Source organism: Cottoperca gobio, chromosome 10 (assembly GCF_900634415.1).
Source record: "Cottoperca gobio chromosome 10, fCotGob3.1, whole genome shotgun sequence".
Taxonomy (NCBI): Eukaryota; Metazoa; Chordata; class Actinopteri; order Perciformes; family Bovichtidae; genus Cottoperca; species Cottoperca gobio.
Window position 1 is genome coordinate 9062033 of NC_041364.1, and position 24170 is coordinate 9086202.

Here is a 24170-nt window from a genome sequence, read left to right on the forward strand (position 1 = left end):
GGGGGGCGTTATGATTAAACGCCTTCTCACTGTTCTTATGGAAAATGGACCAGGGGGGATTAATTGAGAGAGGTGGCCTTTACTGCCACTCCAGTGTAAGAAATTGTATTCAGTAAACACTGGGCAAAATCACGAGGGACTGAACAATCCATTTATATCAGAGGAAGAAGACATAAGAAGCTTTTTGATTAGTTTCAGCCAGCCCGCATCAGCGCATGGTGTTGAACAGAAACACTGCAGCCCAATCTCAATCCAAACACTGCTCAGACCCATATTTCAAGGCTCCCCGTGGGCCTTACAACCCAAAATGGACAGTAAGTGTAACTGAGATTACGCTCATAGCACAAGACCAACAACTGGATCATGGGCTTCACATGACATCTTCATCTCCAAACACTGTACTATTAGATATCCTTTGAATTTCTCAAGCATGCTTTCTTTTGCCATCTCAAAGTGGTTCATCTAATAAGAACAATCTAATTTATTTTACACTTTGCTCTCTCCCCATGTCTCTTTCTCGCTGTCTTTCTGCCTGCCTTCTGTTTGTTCTAATGAATGACTTCTGAGATGAGGGGCTGCTGTGAGGAGGTCACGGGGGGGCTTCAGAATCACATTACTGTTAATGATAATAAAAAGAACAGTCTATGCTAAACCTCTTGGATGTCTTCTGTTCTCTCCCCATATGGAACGAGTGTTTTATCTGCTATTGTTCTATGCAATTAAAAATGCACAGTAAATGTTTTTTGTGTGTTTTATGCATTGTTTATTGACAAAAAGAAAAAAATGCTGATAAAAGGAATACAGTGGTGCACCATCTGGGTTACAAAGTACACCACCAAGCACAACATCAGGCACATCTTACATGGTGCTGCATGACACAAAATATATTCCCTACGGTCACATTCTAAGTGCACAACAAATGCCAAGAATGATCAAAATGCAAACACAAGTGCCAACATTTGATATGGGTTATACAGGAATCTGGCTTTATTGATGTGCCTTCAACTTTTTGCTGACAAAAGGTTCTCAGCTTTTGGTCCAACTCTATTCAACTTAAATTAAAGTAATTAAGTGGATTCTGTTTTTACAAACAAAGCTGTCGATGGATGACAACTTCCCCTAATATGCACTTCATTTATACAACTCAATACAATGGGAAAACTTTATTAAAAATAGCCTTAGAAAAAGATTCGAGCTGAACACAAAATAATACACGTACAGTAGTATGAAAACGTTTCATGTTGCTATGCGGGTTTTCAACACTGCTGCAGGCCGTCACATCAACATCTCCCCACCAAAGTGTTTGCTGGGGTTGTTTACATGGATCTGACTTTCACATGCAGATTATCAGTGACTTTCCCTCCCACCACCACAGATATAGAGTTGCTGGCAGTTCTTCCTCCGTGGCAGGGCAGCGTGGCGTCCCCAGGCTCCTTGGCACTGCAGCTGTCACCCACAGGATGGGAGAGTGGCAGGGTCGATGGCTCCGCTGCGTGGCTTCTGGCAGCATCCGTCCCTTCCTGGCCCGGTGAAAGGGCAGGGATGGGGAGCCCCGTCTCTCAGTGCATTGATCGAGGGCCAGCCCTCCATTAACCACCGTCAGAGCTAAAGGTCAGCTAAGGCCAAAGGATGGGTCCTGTGTGCACATCCAATGGAGTGACTCATTGTCACACCCAGGGAGTGAGTCCGTGTCACTTTAGTCTGTGCTGCCCCCTACTCCTGGTGGCCACATAACGATGGCTATTCCTTTCTGAATGGTACGCACCTTCCTGATGGGTTGAAGCGGGCTAAACTCGCTCCAATATCCCCCTTTTTTTTGTGTTTGATGTCAGCCACATTATACATTATTGTTGCTTTTAGAGATATTACCATCTCCTACCAAATTAAAAGAGCCTTCCTTCTAATTTTCCCCAACAGAAATTGCTTAATAAATGAGCAGGCCCTGATTTGCACTGATGATTACAAAGCAACACAATTGCTCCAAATTGCTCACCCAGAGATGGTGCACCACATCGTGCTCATCACTGAGTGGCAACTACTGCCTGGTGTGGTTTACATTAATGCAGCCGGGCTGTGAAAAGAGGATAATTGTGGTGCTAAATGCTGTTGAGGCTGACAGGATCCATTTCTTGACTTGTCAAGGGCAGCAGTGATAGAGAGGGTCGCGCCGGGGTCTACACACACACACGGCAGATGAGTTTATTTGCACCAACACGCGTACACACATGCGAGCACATGAGCACACACACGTAGGCAGACAAAACCAGCCACACTCCACGTAGAGATGATTGTCTCTTGCCTCTGTCAGGTTGTGCTTTTTTCACCAGCCATGGAGACCTCATCCTGGGAAATTGAGCAATTTCTGATTGAAAACAGTGGCGGTAATTAGAGCACTCACTATTTGTAACCACTTGGCATTGCATTAGTATGCAAAGCTGGCAGCCAGCTTATCTTGGGGAAAACGTTTGTTTCCTTAATTGCCCTCTTAGGACAAAAGTGAAGGGGGTGGGTGGGGAGGGAAGAGAGTAAAATGTTAACGTGCTGCAGTAAGAATGGAGCCTGGTGTGTTGAGGGGATGTGACTCCCTGAACACAGGGGTTAAACTCCACTAATAGGCCGCATACAACACACATGGGCACACACACAGGCACAGAGTAACAGTGGAGCACTCATACACCCACATATGGGCACACACTTGCGTTGGCACATGGGTACATGGAGGCACAGACAAAAAGACAACTATGATGAGCGCACACATTCCAGGACACACACAATTAGGTTCAATTAACTCCATAGAAACGCTGCATACTGTAAAATTAGACATGTAAAAACAACCATTCGCCGCACTAATGAATTAAATGACCTAGTCTTTAAATAAAGAATCCATTAAGATGTAAAGCAGGAAATTAGCTTGGTTGAGGTCATTCTAATGGTTTATTAAATACTGTTTGTCAAACACATGGCACATATGCTAGAGTACTCAAAAGTATTCATCGTCCCTTCAATGTAAAAGCTTTCCCTGCATTAACCACAGTTTATATTTTTCATCTGTGTAGTAAAAGAAATGTTGAATCTGTAAGTATCTCATCCCAACATGGCCGTGGTTTTCTTACCATCACTTTTAGAGGGGAGCCAGAGATGAGTCTTTCGTGTTAAATTCTGCCTTCTTTTTCTGGACTTCTTCTCCTTGTCCCGTGTTCACAGGATATGGACATGGAAATCTTAACCGGACCCTGATGGGATGAAAACAAAAAAATTGTTCCCACATTGTAATGTTACTTTTTTGCTGTAAAAACTATAATTAAGCTCTACAAAGAGTGACTTCTTCTTTTTTTTGCATCAGTGACTCATGCTGCATTGTACTTTGAAGTAGATGCTGAATTACTATGATTCCCCCTGATTGTTGGACAGACATCTATGTCTCAGAGGAACAGGTAGTGAGACATTCTCCCTTCCACAAAACACAGAGGAAATGTTATATAATTAAGACTTCCTACCACATGTAAAGACAGGGGGGGGTATTTACTTTTAATAACCACCTGTGCACATATGGAATCAGTTTTTAAAATAACAGAGGCTTACCTGAATATTTTAGTTTTTCTATTTTCAGAAAATAAATGCAACTTTCTTGCTCCACGAAAAAGATCAACTTAGTTGTAAAGCTTTATTCCTTCTGAAAGACTAATAACGACTTGTGTATCTATGTTGAAGAGAATTAACCCTTCACTCAGTTCAATGCTAATGTGATAAGGAGCGTCATATTTTTATATGCCTGTTTTGTAAAAAACAAAACAAAACAAAAAACATTTAATGAAATATAAGAAAGTGCAATGACCCGTTGAAATGCTCTCCTCTTTGAAGAGGTTATCAGCACATGTCGAAACTCCTCTTTCGAAATATAATCCGCTTACTCACAAACACACACAAGGACGTAAAATCATTTCACATCAAGCAGAATCAAAGTCAGTCAGCGCGCGCTTCTATGGGATCTAAAGTCTAATAGAAAATGTATTTTTAACACGACATATTTGGGTGATACAAAATCAAAATCGGTGCAAGCGGCGCAGAAGCTGCTGAATGTTTTTTTAAAATCAGAATTATGACTTTAATACTAATGGTTTACTCGTTGGACAATGATGTGCCATTGAGGAGGTTGAATTTCTAAATTGACACATGACAATTACAGTTTGGATGAAGTGATGATAATTGACATGAATTAGTTGTTCCTGTGTGTAACAATGGGTCAGTGGTAAACAATGACAAGATATCTAACGGATTTTGAATTCAAAATTGAGCGTCTCAATACACTTTTGTACCCTTTATGTTATTTAATAAACATGTCGTGAGTCATTATGAAATAATAAAGCAGCAGCCCGGTTTAAATAACAAGAAGCGAATCACTAGGCTGACAAACTAATCCAAACAACACGAACGAAATCGTTGACAGAAGAAAGACACAAACACTTATAAATTAAAAAAGGTTTTTATTTCTACATTTCAGCGGACGCAAAGTGAAGAGAAGCTGTGATGCTACAGGTGGATAAATAATGAAAACATCGGCCGGACTCTGGGCCTATAGGCCTTCTGATGTACTCTGCTTACTCAGCTTCTCATTAAAAATAAATCCGCATTAACACTATTTTCCAATCAGCTTTATTTTAGCCACTAAAATGATAAAAGGGTCACGATGTCACATTATAGGACAAATTCCAGCCGATGAAATAAAGTGTCTTCTTCTTCTCAGAGATCTGTTGCATCTTATATCCGCAACAGAAAGTGGACAGAGGAAACACAAGCTCTGGGACAGAAACAGGTTGCTAAGGGAAAAAAAAGGATGGGACTGAATCCTCTCCCAAAGTTTGTAACAAAATAAGAAACAACATCTTAAGAGAACATCAAAAATAAAATCCCTTCTAACCCACCTGACACGAGGGACACCGTGAGCATCACACATCCTCTTTTTAATTATTTGGATGAATCATATTAGGATGATTGATACAGCCTGAAGATAGAATACATTCTGGGGACTTTTTACTTAGCCACGGCTAATAAACCATCCGGTAAAATGATCTGGCTTGATTGGTCTAAATAGGAATTATTAAGAGACATGTGCAAATGTTTATATTTCCAAATCGAAATACAGCATGCGCGTACTCACGTGCACACGCGGTGGTTTGACTGTGAGACTGTGTGTGTGTGTGTGTGTGTGTGTGTGTGTGTGTGTGTGTGTGTGTGTGTGTGTGTGTGTGTGCGCGCGCAGTGGAGGATTCAACATGGCCACATTTCCTAATCAACTTCATGTCACTCAAATCAATCATGCTGGCATCTGTTGATTATTTTTGATTTGAAAATGAAAGGTCTTCATCACAGTCTGCGGTTCACTACTTTGTTAAACAAATTCCGGGCTTCGTGTGATGAGCAGGATGTTTTTCTTTTTTCTAATTCCTCTTTGTAAACTGTAATGGAGGCTCCGACTGAATTCAATGTTTTTGCTTTTTGCCAAACAAAACCTGAACTAACACAGTGAGGAATGCTGTGTAACTTCAAAAGGAGTCCCCCTTTTAGATCATCTCCGGCTGAAGGTTTGGGAATGTAAGACTTCCTTAAAGTTGTGAGGGCCAAAATGGCTTTAGGAGAGCTGAATCAGTGTCCGTGTGTACACACCGCGTCCAACAAAAGCAGGGGCTAATCCACCTAATTTACACAATGCACAGGGCCCTGTTTACATGGGATATACCCACAGAGGGCCTCTGTCTCGTCTTCCCTGCATTTCAGACCGGACAGATGTACTGTTTTTCCTCCCTCTCCCTCATATATGCGGATGAAAGGCAAAGTGAATGAGCTCTGGCACAATCTGCAATCAAAGCAGATAACGTGGCGCTATATAGAAAGAGCATAACTATGGTTTCATTAAAAAAGAGCATCAGCATCTTTTACTTATTGCTTATTAATTCCTCCTGTTCGCAGCCGTTTAACAAAGCCACTACTTCCTAAAAATAAATAATTCAGGCATTTATGATGGAAAGATTGGAAAATGTTTACCTCAGTGCACTTATTAGACTGTGTAACGGATTCATACTTATTTGTGTGTTTATATTTAGAACAAGACTGGACGGTGACGGATATCACAGCCATGACTAACTAATTATTGTTTCTTCTTCCTAAAACAAGTGCATCAACTCTCGATGCAGCACCTGAACACACCAGACAAACAAAAGCAGCATCGACATGAAGGATTAATCTACATTATAACCAGAATATGAAGTGCACTCATTGTTTTTTTGTGGGCAGACTCAAGCCAAGGCTTTGTAATGAGTCACAATGCATTGAATTACACAAAGCATATATTTTGTACTTTAAATGTACCAATAATCTAGATTAAACTCTAACAACCTTTTTTAGCATCAAACCCAGTTTAATGTTAGTTGCAGGATATTGGAATATAAACTAAATGTATTTGGTCTGTATTTATTTATTTTATATCTCCATTTTTATGATTTACATATATAACCTACAACTACTGTCAATCAGTTCTCCGGGTATTATCCTGCATGTTTCCACAATGTATTTTATCGGATTTTACAAATACAAATACTCATATATAGATATTGAAATGTATTATCTTCGTTTTTTCGGTATGGTCTTTGAGTACACACATTGTGTGTGGGCATATTTTAACAGATTATACAGGATTTTTAGGATTTCGTATTCACTACAAAATAAACACCAAATAGTGAAGCACTCAATTGTCTTGCGATTATAAATACATATTCAAGATACATATGTTATGCATTTATTATTCCTTTTTGTTTTCTATGAACACATCCTAAAACTATTGTATTATCTTATATTAAGATAAATATAAAAAATGGCCTCCTTTCCGTTTTGGAGAATCAATTTTCAAACTGTCTTTTGCGTTTAACACTGAATGCAGCATTGTCTTGCTTTATGTCTTTTCAGCTCAATCACCTATTCACTAGGCAATAAAGGAAGAATTCTTCTTTCATTGCTTTCATTACAGTCCTAGATTTCCTGTTTATTTGTCTTTAGCCCTTTATATCTTCCCTGTCTGTAGTGTTTCACTGTTTCCACAATTTTCCAGAAGGGGTAATTACTTTGGCACATTCAGGTAAATTCCGCCGCTAAATTGAAATATTCTGCTTTAATCCTCCCTAAATCCCAATTCTCAAGACACGGAGATGTGAGCAGCGGAGGAGTCATGTGGAGCTCCGGGTGCTTCTTCAGGTGAGCGTCGCGTCGCAGGGGGGCGGAGGATCTCCTCTCGCCGTCATAAGCATAAAACAAGATTACTAGATCTTTATCACGGAGCGTTTTCCCCCCTCACAGAACAGCAATTTCACAATATCTGCTTCAAATAGAAAACGTTGCATAACGAGCAGGAAAGGAATTGTACGTTTTTTTTTTAGGGGAGTATTATATGAATAGTCATAAATATACCTCCCTGCATGTTCTTCAGGGGGTTCATTTCTTTAACTTAAGAGCAGGTGAGCTTGTATGTAAATGAATCAAGAGATGCAGTAGTAATAGGTGCTTGATATCTTTTTTTTTTAACATGCTATTTGAGTAAGAATAACTAACATTTGTTAAAAAATATTTTTCTTCCCTATAAACCAAAATATGTAAGATTTATCACAAATAAAATCTAGATTCCGGTTTTAAAGTATAGTCTCTCTTGTAGGAGTAAACACTGGCAGAAGTTTTAACATTCTGCTCCTCACGTGCTGCCAGAATTTACCATCCCCATATCTTTAATTTCTAGTCACCAGGAATAAAAGGCTGACTTTCAGCTCTGGCAGCTCCCATGTCACTCTTTGCAGGAGTGGGTGACAGAGAACAGCAGAGGCAGATAGCATGCTAAAATCACTTCACTAGAGACCCCACATCAAAGTAGACCAAACCTCATTTTGAGTGAACTTTTAAGCCAGAAAGACTGTGTGACATCAGAGCACCTAAAATGTGACTGTCATGTTTTTCAAACTTCGCTGAACACAAGCTCAAAGACTTGAGAAGTATTCAATGGCAAGCGCTGTTCAAACACACACACTAAGATTAGCAGTCTTTGTCTTACAGGAACCTCAAAGACCAATTAGATTGAGAGACGGCTGTGACGAATTTGTCAAAAATAAGATGATAGATATCGCTTTGGCAGCGAGCAAACATGGCTTGGGATTTCACTCAAGCGCAGTCATTGACAAGGCACTGTCAGAAAATGTGTCATCTACAGCAGACCTGCCAGTTGACAAGTATGCAGCTTGGGATTGAGACTGATCAATTCCCAAACTGCCAACAAGAGATGGATCTGATAGCGTCACTTTATTTTGTGAAGTAAAAAAAAGTACTGCTTGCAAGGATATATTGTCAACTTTTCTTTTTTTTGCATCACAAGCCCCGCACCCTCCCGAGATACAGAAGTAAGAGAAGCAAATTTCAGATAAAGCAAAATCTAAAAGTGTCATATTTATCTGTGGCTTCCAAACTTTTGACCTTAACCCCATTTCTGTTTGGACATACTCACAGAAGGGGCGTACCGTGCACATGTCTAGGTTTTGTTGTTTAATGTACACCAATTTAACACGTCTAATGCTCGAGCTCGTCTTCGGCCACAATTTCCAAAGCGAAATTCGATACTCAAAGCACTTTCCTCTTCAAAGTAGTTTCCTGTTGTGCTTTGTGACCACAATAGTGTCAATCTCATACTTTCAAAGCGTCATCTCCGTGTCAGCTTTGAGTAGCTGTCTATACGTGTCTGCGAATAGAGTTGAGGCTTTGATGGCTGATCTGAAAACAGTTGGGAACATTATGACAAAATCCCAGAAAACTATTTCTATTGATTTGATTGCACGTGAAATTTGACCTGTGGTTTGTGAAATTACTTTCATAAGCAAAAAAATTGTGAATGCTGAAAAGCATTGTGGGAGCTATAGGAAGGACATTCCCAATCAGTTGTGCCTTAAAATAAATCTAAATGCAGGGAGAGCCACTCACACTGCACATGAAGCTACTCAGAAGGAGCAGCATGTTTGTCATCAACCTATTGATTTGCATCAATGAGAGCTGAAAAGAGAAGTAGTCAATTGACATAAAATTACACTTTTGATTGAACTTTAAATAAAAATGAAAGTTAAAATCGTTAAAATCGGCAAAAATACAAAATATTCGCTGCTGCCAGATGTTGAGTATTTGCTGTCTTCATGTGATTTTAAACAAATAGCTTCAGGGTTTGGAGACAAAACAAGCGTCCATTAATAAAGCCTGGGCTTATGCAAACTTGTAATGGGAATAAAAAACAAAAAACAAAAAACAAAACAATTAATTAGTGGAAAGAAATCATCAGATAAAAAAAACAAAACAAAAACAACAGTTGTAGCCCCGTCTCAAATAGTAACACTTTATACTTATTTCAGTTTGAGTTGAACGCATTCGTATTCTACCACCATGAATTATGGCATTGTTGTTTTCCCTGATATAATAGTCAAAGATATGAGGTTTGTGGACATGTTGGGAGAGAAAAAGCTCTTAGTGTTGTCCTGAACAATAGCCATTTAAAAAGCTGCGTTTGAAGCCATGCCAAGTGATTGGGAATAATCAAATGACAATAATCAGATGAAAAGAGAGGCAATCTCAATAAACTTTGTCATTCAACTATTCAAGGTTCAATCATATCAGAGGTGTTTTGCATAACTATGAGACCCTGGTTCTAATCCTCAAAGGGTTCGGGGGCTACTTGGCTTTGCACTGTAGTCATTCAAGGTCTCAACCCGGTAGGAAATATGGGCTGCCATAGCAACACAAAGATGGCCTCTAAAGGCTTAGCATAATTCTTCCCTAATAGAAAAATAACAGCGGCAAATCCCGTCCTTAGTGAACTGGCTTATTTGACAGAGGCAGACTCCCACCTGTGAAGCACATAGTCACCACACCAGTGCGCTAAGACTGCGATAAGATGAAAAAGAGCCCATCTCTGGATGGGGATGGGCGGCCTAAGCTCAAGCCAAATTCTTTCTCTTCTCTGAAGCTGAAAACAGCCCACAGTGTGTCTCTAGCTAGCTTTAGGTTTTTGAAGCTGGACAATATGAGCTGCCAAATGAATCATACTCTCTATATACTGCTTAACTTTGAAGTGCTTGAGCCATACTCTGAGAAAGTTTTGGCAGAAGAAGATAGCTTATATTGGATCACATCTCAGCCAGTGAATTGTTTCTACCTCCTCTATCTGGTTTTCAGTGTTCACAGGATGTTCTAGTGGTAGTTATATGGCATTAGGATGTTCTTAACCTGCCTAGTAACCGCTCCTCTCCTGTGATCACAAAATATGTGATCCCCCCCCCTCCCTTTACCCCTCCTCCCCGCTTTGTTGCCAGGTACCACGGAGATGGATTCTTGTCACTGTGTGAGTTGCATCAGGATGATGAGCACCGGGGAGAGAATAAATTACCGCCACACGTTAGAGTGGGAGGCATGTAAGTATTAGCTGCTGCAGCAGTGCATTCTCTCTGCTTATGGAATCACTAATGAGGTGTGATATCCAGCGATGTTGCAGCCATGGTGATCGAGCGAAAATCAAAGACTTCATGAAATCATTACTGTCAAAGCTAGCTATGAAAATTAAATGATTGCCCAACATGGGTTTCTGTAAGAGGTATATGATGCTGTTTTGTCACATGCAAAGGCTAAAATAGAGAGAGAGAGAGAGAGAGAGAGAGAGAGAGTTGTAGCCTAATCGAGAAATGTGATGCTTGCTCTGCTGAGCACCTGAGTCAGCCATTTTTAGCTCGACTGGATTTCTGTTTATTCACTTTATTCAGCAGCTAGAGCCTCATTGTCTGGCTCAGACGCTGCATCTTCCTGTCAGTATTCACTCGTCTTATTTAGCTGCGTTTAATGGGTACGTCAGCCCGCCGGGATGAGTCCTGCTAGCTCATTCCTGACTGTGTATAATCTCATCATTGTTGCCGATGTTTTCCTGTTTCATGGCGTTGAAGAGCATGTAGTGAAGATGACAGAGCAGAACTGAAAGCAAGATTATCATTATATCATGATGTCCTCTCAGCTCAGGGCAGAGAAAGCTACATGCTTTCGGCTTGCTGTTACCTAACAACAATATCAAAATAAAAAAATACTAAAAGCTAAAAGATTCGGAGCTTAATATCTTAATTTCATTGCAGATAAATTCTCCCTATCTTACCATCTAACACTTGAGGTTCTGTTAACCATGAGGGTGATGTATTAGTACTCTAAAGGGACTTTTTGTCATGCAAATTAAGCCGCTTTCTTTTCTTATCAATTCATCTTTTTTGCTTTTGGGCAAATATGCTAAATTCATATATTAATATTCTATTCTTCCCATTATATTAAGAGTCATTCAATATATTGACATCAAAAACAATACCTTTTTCTTTGCCCTTTACACCTTGAAATTCAGCTCGTGCTACCCTTGGCAATGAAAGCCTCTTCACTGGATCCTCGAAACTCCTGCGGCTTGCTTATTTTATGGAGTGATTCACAGTGGTGTCTTCACATTAAATGGCCAATGACATCCGTAATGGCCATATGTGGGACTGAATGTATTTTATAGTGCAGCCTCAGTGACTCTGTGAATAGCAGAATAGAGTAATTAAATCAACACTGTATGGACAACTGTCCAATGAGAGGCCAGAAGGGAATCCCACTGAATGTCGGCCTGTAAGCCTCCTGTTTCAGTCTTACGCCGAGCACCTTCCTACATCAAAGCGTGCTCAGCACCATGTCTCAAAGATTCACATCTCCAGGAAAGAATGGCCTCTGCTGAGATATGGGCACCTCTGGCCTCATTTAACGCGCATGGTCCCCTCCCCCCTCCGGGCCTGAATCTGAGGATAGAGTGGCTATCTGACGGGATCACACAGAGAGGTGCGGGAACTTAAAGGCAAAGAGTTACTGTGCATCCTACCAGGAGTCTCAAAAGGGTTCTATTAAAACGCGTTCAATATGCCGGTCAGGGCTTTCAAAGTGCTACATACCCTCTAGCCCCGGCAAACTCAAAGGGTATCAGTACACATTCAGTACGGGGGAATCTGGCCCCCATTAATTTAATGAGTCCTGGGTATTAGTATGCTAAAGCCAGCTGCGAAGTCTCCCTTTTTCATCTCTGGTGGAGTTTTAAGGAAAGATCCACCAACTTGGGAGTGACAAAGGAGAGCAGGGAACGAGGTGCGCTCATCTAATCTGAGATCAATTTCTAGCTGTCAGTCCTCAGAGGGCAATTTCCAGTGGTTAAGATGTCTTTGTGCAAGCTGGAAATCCAGATAAAGAATGCAGAGTGGCACTTTTACTGTCACCAAGAGAACTTTGTAGTCTCTTAATCATGATTGCATCCTCAGAAAACAGACACAAAAGTTGTAAAGAAAAAAAATAATGGGCAGGGGATTGGTGCTTGGAGATATATTTGCATAACATATTTGGAAACATGCTGTGGTCATTATAGCACTGTGAGTGTTTTTTCTTTCCATTTTTTTTCCATTCACATCTTGTCTACAGTCACTTCACAGTTAATTAGCTCTGTAAACAGCGGTGATGCTTTCTAAAGCTCTAACACCTGACTTAAAGAAGAACACACAGCCTGTCAGTATACAAAGAGCTGACTTGCAATTGACAGTCACCTGTAAGAGATTACAGAGACAGTGGAGTTTGCCAGGGCCTGTCAACCAGGAAGTCGCAGCTGCTGGAGCTAATTAAAGGCATAGCAACATGGTAACATAGTCCAGCTCAGGGCCACATCAAACACTCCTCTTCATGCCAGTCTGGAGTCTCATCTCTGGGATGTTGAGGCCCTCTGTGACCTGTGCCGGGGTCCTGCTGGGCCCTCGCTCTGACCTGAGAGCTGAATTGGAATGGGTCAGGATCACTGTGGGGTGCACCTGGAGCAGACTTACCTGCGTCTGTGTATCTGCATACCAAAATGTGGCCATGCGGCTGTGTAGGCGCGGGTGCGTGGACTCTGACCTGCACAACAAAGCAAAAGAGAGAGCCCGGGTGAGAGGTCAGGAGGAGAGAGGAGGCTCAGGGAAAACACACCTAGGACGCATTGGCTAAACACGATCAGAGGGACACATATGGCTCAGCTGAGGTAGAACCAGATGCCCTCAGATGTCCATGTGAAACATAAGCTCAATGTAAACACGTCGCCACAGTACGGGTTGAGCTTAAGTTATGTTTAATTTAGAGATAAGCTTCTATTCAGAGTCAAATCACAGAGTTCATCTCCTGATAAAAAATACTTCAATTTGCAGTTACAAATTAAAAAGCTGTTTCTCTCAAAATAACACTGAGCTCAATCGTAATGAGCACTCTCGCTGAACAAAAGTACCTGAGGCCCACTGAGGAAAGGTTGTTCCAGCCAATATTTATAGACATGTGATAAAAGACGAGACATAAAAGCATGGGTAGTTGACTCTCTCCGGTCCGTCTGTTTCTTCTCTGAATCTGTATGTCAGATGTGTGTATCTAACCACAGAGACATATCCAAACTAATCTTTTCTGAAACCTTTGCTCAGAGACAGACGATGAAATACCAGATAAAGCTGAGGAACTACTTTTAACACATAATTGACACAAGCCATATGTCTCCCCTTAAGATGGAGTTAATACTGAAAGCTTCTGCGTAAAGAAACGGCTATTTTATATTTTGTTTTGTTTACATTTTATCACCTTCTGAACCAAATCTTTTCCTGTTTACTTACTTCACAGTCAGCTTTTAAGACTCCTGACGGCATGATAAGGTTGATGAGCACGGTTACATGGGTGGCAGTGCTGATTCAGCATGGAATCTAAAAGGAAAGTGGCAGAAGGGTGTGGGCGTTGTTTATGTCCAGTGATCTGGCCCTGTTAGGTGGAAGGCTCTGGATGCTTGCTGGTACTCTTTTTGCAAAGTCTACGAAGACATCAGCAGCACGACACTATGGAGCGTCTCCCCGGGGAGCCGTGCCGCAGCACACGGCCCACCTGGAGCAGGTCTCTGTCTCCACCTGCCACACAAAGCGCTGACACAACGTCACACAGGGACGCATGTCGGCAGACCTGTCTGCAGGCATGTCACTGTCAGCAGAGACAGACACCAATTTGCCACCATCTTGAGGAGGCACAGAGACGTATGCAGAGAGCATGTTCAGAGCGGCCCCATCAATATAGAGACTTTTTTTTTTTTTGTTGTTTGCTAACATTTCACAGTAGCAGTGAAAAGAATTAAATCCAGCCGATGTTGGATATTTTGTGTGCCTGCCGAGCAGTAGGCCTGAAGAATATGAAGAAAAAAAAAGCCCATGACTGGATTTCTGGGGGCCTAATATTATTCTGCCACCCTGCAGCTCAGGTTCTGTTGTTGTGTAAAATAGAGTGAAGGCAACTTTCCGATTCATGTCTTTATGCACAGAGTGACTGGCTGTGAGGGTCTGAGTCCTGTGTTCTTTCAGCAGTCATCGTGTGGTCTCAATCTCTTTACACGTTTTACTGCCAGGCTCCTCTCTACCAGGCCTCCCCAAACTGTGTAATCAGCAGATGTCTTTATAGAGCAGCCCACTGCCACGTGCACACCCTGCATTCTTTGCCAATTTCATTTTGGCAATATATAATTTTTTCTTTTAGATTATTATTATTCTTTCAAGCCCAGCAGCCATGTTGATTTGGTTCTTAATGTGGCCTGGGGTTGCAAATATCGCTTCACTCAGCAGTTTGAATTCATATGCCTGAACGATATATCCCCAGTGTACTTAGGTTAGTCCACTCTATTATACCGCAGACCTGCTGATTTAAACAAACTGACGTAAAGTAATTCAACAGAATCCCTTGACCTTCACAACGACAAAGTCAAACCAACTGAGCAGGTTTTAGGGCTCAACATCCCTGAATAGTTTCCGTTATATAATATTATAAGGAAAAGAAACCAAGGACTGTCTTTAATAACCCTTTTGTGAAAAAAACAAGTTATCCTGAATTGCTTTAAATTATGCTGAAGTCTCTGTCAGCATGTGTTACAGAATAATGAACAGGAGGTATATATTTTTTAACACATTTCCAGAACTCATACAAAACATACGATGATGTAAAATTGACTAACAGGGAATTTTGTGATATTGCACTAAAATAATAATTATAAAAACCTGGTATTGCAGTGATTTATTTACACACACACATACATACCTGGCACTTTTCTCATAATGTTAGTGCAGTAGTTTAATTTTGAGCATTTTCATATTTATTTTATTGTATGTATGCGTGTGTAATTGAAGTGTGCACAACGTATACATTGTAAAAGAGAATTAATTATTATCTCATTAGGTTTTAACTGGTTAAATACATATCATGCTACTTTATACTTCTACTGCACTACGCTATAACTATAGCTGCTCGTTTATTTTCAGATTACTGCGTGATGAGTTTATAAAATGATAAATGATTAGAGATTAAACTAGGGCTGCAGCTATCGATACATTTTATGAATAGATTAAACATTTAGTCTATGAAACATCAAAAAGTAGTGAAACAGGGATGAAGATGGCGGCTCCCTGCAGTTCACTGCGAATTCCCATCGAACCAAACGTGACTGTAGAACCGTGAGTAACTCAAATCTGAAAATTGTTTGGCAAAAATAAAATATGCTTTAGTGAAATATTTTAGCAAGAACATACATTTATGTAAATGTGACTTTAAAATATGATGTTTGGCTGCTTTGTTTCCCGTTGATAGCAGACGCTGTGTGATTCGAGCCCGAGATGCGTTTAGGTTCACTGAAAAGCTCGGAATTTCTGTTATTGTAGGCTGACGAGGCGGATCTTCTGAACGTAACTTGCTCTTATATTTACAAAGGCTATAATTGTACGACCTTATTATTAAAATACTTCGTATCAAGACATAGTTTGGACAACGTACAGTTGGTTTACAGATTAAGAAAGCTGATAACCCCATGTTTTCGAAACAGTACAACATGCGTATCTTCTATAGCTAGACCGTCCTCCATCACAACCTTTTGTAACCCCACCACGAAGTGCTGGGTCTGTCGGGTCAGTAGAATTTTAAAACAAAGTATTTACAGTGTACTGCTACTTTTACTCAAGTTAAAGATCTGAATGCTTTTCCTACCACTGTCCATATGTGTATATATATTTAAGTCAGAAACAGTTTGCAAAACGAGCTTTTCTGGCCCTGAAAATGTCCCTGAAAGCCAACATACATCCACCCAGTATGGGCATGTGGCAGCATACATTTCAGCACCACCTGGCTACCATCGGGGCACCAACATGCCAGTGCTCCTTGTCTGTCACCATCTCCAGCATTGCTGCCGAAGGTGGCAGACTTGTTAAGGGTTGGGTACTCGTGAAGTGAGCTGTCAAAATTAGCAACATTTCTGGTTTGTTTAAAAGGCAAAGCGGGTTGAGCGCCGCAGCAACAGCTAAGACCCAAGAGGGATGGGGTGATGTTCGTTGCAGAGAAAGTATTCATTACTGTATGTTCTCACATCAAGAAAATATTTTCTATTTTTCTTTTTCTTACCATCTGAAATAACCTGTCAGTTATGGGAACTAATTATTTATCATAATTGTGTCATATTAAGTCATATAATAGTGTTGATACTTCTGTCAATTACTGCTTAATGTCTAACCTGACCTTTGATAACGATTGTGTTAATGACAACTCCATGAATTCCCTTTTTATTAATTGGCGATTTAGCTAGTGTAATGACATGCGATAGGGGTGTGTGTATGTGTGTGTGTGTGTGTGTGTGTGTGTGAGTGTGTGTGTGTGTGTGTGTGTGTGTGTGTGTGTGTGTGTGAGTGTGTGTGTGTGTGTGTGTGTGTGTGTGTGTGTGTGTGTGTCTCATAAGAGGTGATGTTGGACTTGTGCACTTGGCAAGCATTTTTTTTTCTTCACTCCATTTGGTGACAGATTGGGTTTAAATAACATTTTATCTTCACAGTTGTGACTCACAAGCCTCGGCGTTGCAAAGTCAGGGTGAGGTTTAAGCACTTGAGATGAGGACGAGGGAGGACCGGGTCGCCTCACTTCGTCTTTTAGTTTATCACTTTGTGATAGGCCTAATGTGGGACTCAACCAAACAAGCCTTCAACACTGACTGTTGGAAATCAATCCACTCTTTCTTAGCAAAACAATTATTTCTCCACCTATACTTCTGATCAAGTCACCGCATATTTAGAGTGTCAAGTGATCTGAATGCGACAATTTAGAGTAATAGCTTAGAAAATATACACAGAGGTATACTGCCGTCAAAGGTTGTGATATGCAGTAAATTCAACAGCACAAGCTTCACTAGAAAAAAGCTCCACATTACGGCATGTTGCATTGTGGGGTGCTAAGCATTGCTGAATGCTTCTTAGCAACCGTGCTAGCAACAGCGCTACATTTTTCGACATGACATTGAATTTTTCAGAAGGGGTCATAGCAGGGTGCGTCTCCTCTCTGAGCCCGAGGTAGGAGTGCAGGCAGGGGGATTTTTTTTTTTAATGTCGATGCTCCGGCGCTCGAAATGCTCCTCCAACATTAACGTTGAATTAATTCACTTATTAGCCTATACGTTAACAGTCGGCCCTGCCCCCCCCCCCTCATCAGCCATGTTTGTTTTTGCTGGTGCTATCAAAGGCGAACTGCTTTACAGCACCTCCTGCTGCTCCCGCGGAGGAAACTTTTCCTTCTGGAATGAAAACTTCAGCCCACAGATTGAAAGGTAATAACGACAGTATGTTTCGCTGTGTTTCTATCATTCGGTTATTTCATAATTTACTAAATGTTGTTGATTTGTAATGATTTCGCTGTAGGGATTCAGGATCCGTCTGACTTTTGGGGCTTTTAAAATAAGATTTGAGGATTTGGGCCGATGGTTTCATTACAGAGCAACTCCACACACAAACTGGTAACTTCCTGCTCATGACTGTTGCCCTTTACCTTTTCTTGGACTAAACCTGACTGTATGGCAGAGGAAGCATTAACTGTGACATGTCTTTTTCAAGCAATAAATGTGTGGTGTACTTGTTGTCCAAGAAAGATACACTGGAATGTGGCCTTTTGCAGTAAAGCTTTGCTTACGCTTTGCTTTGGCGCACTTGTTCTGTCCTGAGCTGCCTGTCCTTCAAATCCAGGGCTTAGTATGAGGTGGGGCACAGAGGAGGGATAAGGGCTGTCACTGCTGCTGCTGGGGTGCCCACGCCAGCACTGCATAGAAACTAATAAAGACGCACACTGGCAGGACCCAGCCGATCAAGCAATGAGATGTCACCATGAACAAGCTGCAGGACGTTGGCAGTCAACTTCCTGGTTATATAATGCTGACCTATTTTTTACAACAACAAAAAAAAGATTGTGGGTCCCACTCAAGTGTACTGCACCCATCTCAATTCGGGAAAAAAACAAGTTTTTGTCATTCATGATTTTTCAAAAATAGAAACATCAACATTAGTTTCACTTTGTTAAATATTCTCAATTGTTTAAAAAAAAAAAATGTACGCAGCATTTTACCAAGCGCTGGTAGATGCCGTTTAGCATCGATGCTAGCTGCAATTATGTGTTTATAAAAACTTAAGCGGAACTAAAGGTTACTAAATCTCATCACGTTGTCAGTTGCACTTCCTCTTTCAAACTTGCATGACAGAGTCCTTCAAATAAGCATCATCTCCAGCACTAACATGTGCACAGGTCACATATCATGTATGTCATCTCTTGCAAATATTGAGTGACATGCAGTGGATATTCCCATAACAAAAAGTGATGCATGGATGCACTTGTCATGCTGCCATGCATGACAAGTGCCGTAATGTGATGTGTCGTGATGGCAGGACAGGTATCAACATTGATAACACGTTTTTATCCAAAAAATACATCAGCAGTCAAAAATGAGTTCTAATAAATAACAAATAAGACTCAAATGTAACCCAGATAGGAGTGTTATAAGTTGCAATAAAAAGCAATGGCGGAAAAGTGTCAATCCATCAATATTCAAGTAAAAATGTGAGTTAAAATCACATACAGTATATAAATAATCAAATAATCTCTTAACAGTTAAATTATTTATTCATATTACAAAATGTGCATCATTTTCGTTAAATAAACTCCAAATATATAATTTCTCAGGTTGCATAAATTACACCTATGTTAAAGAAAAAAGCCTGAAGACCAGAAAGCAGGAATTACACTCTTGGAACTAAAATATAATTTTTTTTCTTTAATTTGATGGTGTGAAATTGGGGTGCCTTTGAAGAGCGTCCACAAAAACCTACTCCCTATTTATTTCTAGTCAATTGTGTGACTCTGACATGTCCCTTTTGTACACTAGAATTATGGCCTGGCTCATTTAAGGTACATTTAAAGAAATATGTGACCAGAACCTTCAGGTGAATCAATTTAACTCAACAAAGTAAACGCAGGACCTCTGTGATAGTGGCAGCCCTCCCTCTTCTTTGAATGCATTCTCTTTGCAGATACTGATACTGTGTTCACAATACTCTCAGTCATCATTATCCTCATCATCATCATCATCATCACCATCATCATCACCATCATCATCATCATCATCATCATCATCATCTCTGTTTCCTATTTTCGGTGTATTCTGATGGGTACCAAAACATTCAGAAATTCTATTGCAAAACAAAGCGTGCACATTTTGTCGTTCCCTCTTTCTAAAAGAACAATAGTGTAAAAATGTTTATTTTTTTAAACAAAAAAAAACAAAATGGTATTTCTGTAATAACGAAAACATTAAGATAATACCACGCCGTGTTAAAATGAAACGGTCAAATGTCGTTGTATGTTGATCTTAGTAGTACTCCATAACCGTTGACTTTAAAATATATATGAAATTAAAATACGACATTTTAATTTGATATTTTTACTGTCATTTCAAGATAGGGTTGTAGGATACGTGGTTTTTATTTTATTTATTTCAGTTTTGATTAAAAAAAATAAACTTTTAAAATTTGTCATATTATGGAAAAAGCGTTTTATTAAATATATAGATTTAGATAAAAAACAAGACTATTCTAAGATAAATTAAATAATAAAAAGCAGGATATTTCCAGGGTTTTAATTCTAATAAAAAACAACATAAAAATATAAAATTAGCCTATTGATAAGATAAGTATAGGGCTTTTTTTATTTGGTTGTAAAATAGATATTGCTTCTATTGCAATACAGTTGTTCAATTTTACTGTCACTAAACATGTATTGAAAATAAAAACCTAATTAAAAAAATAAATAATTAAGTGTGCATGAACTTGGTTTTGACCTTGTATACACACCCAAATACCTTTCACTAAAGAGAAACAGTAATACATGGAAATTATTGTTTTTATTTTAGTTTTAGCAGATGGAGAAAAGAAAGTTATACGAGCATTGTCGAAAACTTTTCCAGCTTATGTCAGACAAATGCTATCTGCAAGAACAATCGGAAAGCGATTATACATACTTTGTGTTAGTTTAGCTGTTTGTTGAAGAAGCCATCTGTTTGTATGTTTCTTTGTAATTCTTTTTAATTGTTTTTTCATTTGCAAAACTTCATGTGCAGCATCAAAAGACAATACAATTCATTAGCTCTCTATTTCAAGGTGGTATTTAACTGGCACTCTTTTTTATTTCTTCAAGGGACATTGTCTAGAATGAGAGGCTCTCATCATAATCTAATAATATGCAATGATAAATAAGAAGCAGAGTTTTTGATCAAAAACTGTGAGTCAAATCAGATGTTTCTCAAAGACTGAAATGTGAAACTTCCCTGAGTTTGCAGAATGAAAGGCCGCCATCTGTTTTTCGTATGTTCATCTGTAGAGAGGACGTTGAACTGTCAGCAAAGTCCCTCCTACTTATCAGGACACTTAGACGTTCCCACAACACGAATCTTCAATTCTATACAAATCTTTTGTATTGTATTTACACCAGTGGGTCAATTGTATTGAAAGTGCGAAAATAAACATTTGAATGAAAATAGTGTTCATATAAATCTTTTTATTTACGTTAACTGCTGTGATGTTGTTGCGAAATTTAATTTTACAGTCAAAATCTGATTACAACATTGATATAAAGTAATAGTTTAAACAAATAAAATACAAAATTTAATTTGATATTTTAAAGCTTTTCTTTTCTTACTTTCTTTCTTTCTTCCTTTTTGCTTTCTTAACCTACTTTAAACTGTCAATGAAACTTTAAACATTATGGAACATCTGTAAAAAAAATATATTCACCTCCATAATCTACACTTTAAAATGTGAGATCAGTTGAAAAGTATACTGGGAAAGAAAGTTATCATTCTCATCCTTTAAATCTCGATTACAAAGAAAAGTATCTCTCACAAGTTAACCTAACGCATAGGGAGAAAAAAAAGAGGATAAAAATATGAAGGCTTTCCTTGAGTCATACTATGAAGGCTTTCAACTGCAAATACTCAAACAGACTTTCATATGAAGCTGTCACATTTTACTCATCTCATAACTCACAATTCTGGCTGAAAATATTTAAGTAGTCGTTCATTCTAATACCGAAGTCTGTTGAAGTGCGCGCTCTCATTTTATTTACTGCTTTTTTTCTGCAAATTTGAGTAAATAAAAACAATCTCATGCTAAGAAAACTATTACACACGTTTAAAAGTCAATGTGAAGCTGTAACGTCAGGAGACCTTTGACAGAGGGAACCACTTGTATAACACGGCACATACTGTACGTCTGAAACAAAATGTACTACAGAAGACCAACTGAATATTTTGCTGCTCAAACCGGCAGGATGAAATGAAAAACTATTCACTTATGTGTGCTGTGTGCTTTAGTATTGTGAAAAGTCAACTATGAGCGTTCTGCTTTCAAACAGCATTCAAAGAGTATCAGCTCCATCTTCTTCCTCTCCTGCTAGCTTAGCAACAGCGGCCATTTTGTCTGCATTTGCATTGGTACAAATGTCTTACTCAGGTCATGCCGCATTTCTTTGAAAAAAATCTGGTCGGGTGATGAAGGCAACATCAATTTCAAGACATTTTGCAGGAACGAGATCTCTTAATTTGCACCTTTAACCCAGATATATTGTGGAAAATGCCGATTATATCAGGCGTGCGCCATGCATGTTCCGAGCAGTAATGCTTTAATTTCCTGCTCAGTTTGTACCAGGCAGTGTTTAGTATTACCCACATGGCTGTCACACAAATGCACATGCATACAAGACACATCAGTGGGCACACAACTTGCACACACACACACACAGAGACACACACACTCACACACATAAAATAGGATGAGCTTATCCCTTCCTTAGAGTCTGCGTCAACCTCCCGCTGCTCCCACCGCCATACTACGTAGACCAGCAACCACAGGATGTATAAACCCAGCTGTCCAGAGGTCACCTTGGCTTGTTTACGTGACTGGAGTGGATGGATAGTGGCAGAGTGGACCGTCCACTACAGCTCACCTATCAACATGTGTTCAGCTCTCATCTCTTACTGGATCCTCAGTGACGCTGTTTGGGTAAGTAGCACAATCTGTACTTTTTTTACCCAAGTCAGCTGCACCAGAGAGGCTGCTGGAGACTGTTCTCGCTTATGTCTTTCAACCCTTTGAAAAGCTGTGATTTACACACGTCATCAATTAGTTATATTTCTACCAATTAGCGTTTTCCTTTTCGACTTTGCTAGAATAATTCACAGGAAATCAATACATTTTTAATCGAGTGGTTCACAGTCGTAGTTAGCTCGGGCTACCAGGAGACTGCTGTAAAACCCTTTCCTTCAAACATTTCTCTGAGCCTTAAATAGAAACGACCATATATGTATATGATGGAGATGGATAATTCCCTGTGTGAGATCGTCTCCAAATGATTGCATCTTTAGGAAACAGCCGCTGAAAATTGCAGTGCAAACGTACAAAAGATCAACGGAAAAAACCAAACTGCTTTAACAACTAAAACATGCTGACGTGTTAACTGTCTCTGCATTTCAGAGGTTTATGGGCCCGTTGTCACCTCACAGGCCGAGCCACCAATCCTGAACACGCTTTTACGTACCAGGTACTAACTCAGCTGCTGTATGTTGTCGCAGACAGCTCTGCACGCACGCAAACACACACATACACGCCCACACCGACACTCACCTCTGCTTTGCTGAAACACACCACTATGGAAACACTGGAGCCTCGTCTGATTCTGGTAAGGTCCAAAATGTCCAGGTTATTGGCACAGAGGGGTAAAAAAAGACTGTCTGGGAGTGAGGCCCGGAGACTGGGCTTTCTGTGTTTCAAGAGAGCTGCCCTGACCACCCTGGTAAATATAAGAGAGCAAATCCTTTTCAGGTTGAGAGTATGACACGGGACTGCCACATAAATCAGAGTAGGCCCAGCCCGGCACAGGCTGGGAACGCCATGGGAGTGGTAGGCGGCACTACGGTGAGGTTTTTGGGGAAGGATTATGGATTGAGACGTACAGCTGGGAGGCTAAAGTTACACTTTTCATTACCACTTCGAGGGGGTCTTGGCTGCCTGGAAGCCAGTGAGATTTGTGAAGACCTCTTTCTCCCCCTGGAATGGTTGTAATTCTGCAGGCGCATTCTTCACCTGAGGACAATTGTTTTTGATATGGCAAAAACAATTTAGTGAAACGCGATGGGAAATGCTGTTTTTTCTTTTTTCTTTCTATTTTTTGCCAATGGAAGAATGAAAAAATAAAGAAAAAAAGAGAGGGCATTGTGAAAAGTCCTCATTCACCAAAAGACCAGAGTAAAGAGAGAGCAGTATGCCCCCTTCTGGCTCTTTTCTTCTCTCCCTCTTTTCTTCTCCTTTTTTCCCTGGCGTCTGGAGATGTGAAGAAATGTCTTTTGATCAGCTCTGACAGAGCCTGGGCCATGTGAAGAGGGTGGCTAGCGGGACTCTGCCAATCCATGCAAGGCAAAAATGTTCCTAATAAGAGAGTAATAAGCTAACGAGTGCTGGATGTCTGTCTGATCCACATTCTGGGTACTGTGTGTGCCAGCACACCCAGTGCCTTCTGACGTGTACCCGACTCTCATCATTCTTTGGACTGTTCGCCAGGTCGCTGCGTTTCACCTGGCTAGTCCCATATGCTCTCACCAATGGTGCAATAGACTGAAATTTGGAACCTTGTGGGTACAACAAAATTGAAAGTGGGAGTATTTCCATTTC

At 40.1% G+C, this 24170-nt stretch overlaps 1 long non-coding RNA gene across 3 annotated transcripts; it reads right to left on the reverse strand.

The window, feature by feature from the left end:
• Window positions 1-748: 748 nt before the first annotated feature.
• Window positions 749-23503, reverse strand: LOC115014248 (uncharacterized). Of its 3 annotated transcripts, none has more exons than XR_003832879.1 (4): window positions 23127-23503; window positions 12933-13002; window positions 3114-3233; window positions 749-2343 (listed from the first exon to the last, which is right to left on the reverse strand). It is a non-coding gene; the product is annotated as an uncharacterized LOC115014248 (long non-coding RNA). The 3 variants fall into 3 exon arrangements; XR_003832880.1 differs by having other exon boundaries at window positions 749-2362; XR_003832878.1 differs by having other exon boundaries at window positions 749-3233; window positions 23127-23500.
• Between the last annotated feature and the right edge of the window lie 667 nt (window positions 23504-24170).